Source organism: Heptranchias perlo, chromosome 20 (assembly GCF_035084215.1).
Source record: "Heptranchias perlo isolate sHepPer1 chromosome 20, sHepPer1.hap1, whole genome shotgun sequence".
NCBI lineage: Eukaryota > Metazoa > Chordata > Chondrichthyes > Hexanchiformes > Hexanchidae > Heptranchias > Heptranchias perlo.
The window spans coordinates 24,387,362-24,390,380 of NC_090344.1; the positions used below are offsets into that span (position 1 = coordinate 24,387,362).

At 44.1% G+C, this 3,019-nt stretch overlaps 1 non-coding gene across 1 annotated transcript; it reads right to left on the reverse strand.

Annotated features, from left to right (window-relative positions):
- Positions 1 to 2,948: 2,948 nt before the first annotated feature.
- On the reverse strand, positions 2,949 to 3,019 carry trnag-gcc (transfer RNA glycine (anticodon GCC)). The gene has a single exon. It is a non-coding gene; the product is annotated as a tRNA-Gly (tRNA).

A 3,019-nucleotide genomic window follows, 5' to 3' on the forward strand; every position in this document is an offset into this window, starting at 1 on the left:
TGGTTTATACAGAAATTGCCTGTTTCTAAATGGAATCCTGTCTGAACGAACATGCCATTGCCAGCTGCGATGAACGAGTGGTTCAAGCTGTGGTCTCAAAACTCCAATGGGGTTTTCCTGCCTTGGTTTGAATTCGGCTCGCAGTGCTGCGGCTTAAAGATCTCTTCAATGCTCAAATACATTAATTGGCATTAATTGACCGCAGTCACCTCTCTCCCAGCATCAGAGATACTTCAACGTGACCGGTGCTTTTAATCGGGCGTCCAATCTTCTCTTCCAAGATTTCAAGACCCGAGAAGGAATCTTTCCCAATCTGCAACTTCAATTCTGCTAGTTTGCAAAACCTGACATTTATACTCTTTATTTTCTTTGCATGCATCTCTCTATCTTTCCCTGTCTCTCTCTCTTTTCTCTCTGTGTGACCCCTGATGGACTTCTCAGACTACCTTGAACGGCGAAGGCTGATCTCACCTGCAACACCAGCAGAGAAGGGTAAAAAAGGGGACTGATACGGTTGGAAAAGTAAAGGTGCAACCCAGCTGCTGCAGCTAATGTCGACACACTGATGTCTCTTCGCTCTCACAGTGAAACAAAGCACCAATTTGATTCAAGTATACTTATGGTAGAGTGTATGTTAGCACGATGCCGAGACAGACGGCAATTATATCATAGAATCCTAGAAAGTTAGGCGAAAGAAGGAAGCCATTCTGCACATCGTGCCAGTGCCAGCTGAAAAATCTGTACCGAAACTCATCCCACTTTCCAGCGTTTGGTCCCTAATCCTGTTGGTAACGGATCTTGACGTGCATATTGAAGTTTTTATTTTTCAATGCGATGAGGGTTTCTGCCTCTCCCACCCTTTCAGGCAGTGATTTCCAGACCCCCACCACCCGCTGGGTGGAAAAAAAATCTTCCGCTTCCCTCTAATCCTTCTACCAATTATCCTAGATCTATGTACCCTGATTATTGACCTCTCTGCTAAGGGAAATAGGTTCGTGCTTTCCACTCTATCTCGGCCCGTCATAATTATATACACCTCAATTAAATCTCCCAACAGCCTCCTCAGTTCCAAAGCAAACAACCCCAGCCTATCCAATCTAATCTCATAGCTAAAATTCTCATGTTCTGGCAACAGTGTCGTAAATTTCCTCTGTACCATCTCTAGTGCAATCACATCTTTCCTGTAATGTGGTGACCACAACTGTATGCAGTATTCTTGCTGTGGCCTAACTATAGTTTCATAAGTTTCTACCATAACCTCTCTGCTCTTACATTCTATGCCTCGGCTAATAAAGGAAAGTATCTTGTATGCCTTTTTAACCATCTTGACTACCTGTCCTCTTACCTTCAGGGATCTGTGGACATGCACTCCAAGGTCCCTCTTTTCATCAACACCTCTCAGTATCCTCCAAAGCAATGTAGTTTCAAAGCAACCAACTCTGAAACGTCTTACTTGATAATACAAGTCGGACAGATGAAACCAATTTCGTAAAGGGAAACGAATATTGGTGACAGGAAATAGTTAGTGTACAACTTGATATTACTGCAAACCGGAACAGAAAACGAGATTGGATGGATAGAAGAGGTCTGAAAGGATGGCCGATCGGCTTTGTGAGACAGCGAAACTTTACACTGGTTGCATGAAGCAAGCAACAGCGCTTGGTTGATCCAGATGCATGATTCTCGCTTTGGGGCTTTTGTTGATTAATATCCAAGTAGTTCCGGGTTCAAATCCCCGATGAGCCTTGCTGTCCCACTATTTTGAGTGAAAAGACACCAATTGGCTTCTGACATCTTCTCAGTATTGCTGTTGGCAGGATTGAATGACATGCAGAGCATGTTTGAGCTCCAGAGGACAGAGTGCAGAAGTTCCCAAGACGCAACACATGTAAAGTATTTAAAATGTCTCAAGATGATGAAGAGATTGATGCTGAATGTGAATTTTCCCCAGGTCAGGCGGTCTCATTGATATTGGATGACGGGATAGAGAACGACATATCGAAGTTTGCCGATGGCCCCAAAATGGGCAGCGTTGTGAGCAGTGTCGATGAAAGCATAACATTCCAGAGAGACATTAATATAATAAATGAATGGCCAAAACCGTGGGAAATGGATTTCAATTTTGGCAAGTGTGAGGTCATCCACTTTGGACCTCACAAAGATAGGTTAGAATACTTTACAAAAGGTGAAAAATTCGAAACTGTGGAGTTCCAAAGGAACTTAGGTGTCCATGTACATAGATCATTAACATGTCATGGGCAGGTACAGGAAATGATCAAAAAGGCTATTGGAATGGTGGCCTACATATTTAGAGGACGAGAATACAGGGAATAGACATTATTCTGCAGCTGCACAAAGCTCTGGTTGGACCACACCTGGAGTACTGTGTTTAGTTCTGGGCACCGCTCCTTTGAAAGGATATACTGTCCTTGGAGGGAGTGCAGTGTAGATTTACTAGAATGATAACTGGACTCTAAGCGTTAAATTACGAGGAGAGATTACACAAACTATGGTTGTATTCCCTGCAATATAGTAGATTAAGGGCTGATGTGATCGAAATTATCAAGATATTAAGAGGAACTGATGAGTTAGTTATATAGAAACTATTTCCGCTCTTTGGGCTGTCTCGGACTTGGGGGCATAGCCGAAACATTAGAGTCAGACTTTCAGAAGTGAACTTGGGACAACTGTCCACAAGCAAAGGGAGGTAGAATTGTGGAAGTCTCTTCAACAAACCGCAGTTGACGCGAGCTCAATTGTTAATTTCAAACCCGTGATTGAGAGATTTTTGTTCACCAAAGGTATTCAGAGATCTGGGGCTCAGGCGGGCACAGAGAGTTTGGTCACAACTCAGCCATGATCCCATGGAGTTGCGGAATCGGCTGGAAGGACCAAACACCAGACTCCTCTTCCGAAGTTCCTCCTTGGTGCAGAATGCAAAATGATCGTGCATTGGCCGGGAATCGAACCCGGGTCCCCCGCGGGGCAGGCGAGAATTCTACCCCTGAACCACCAATGC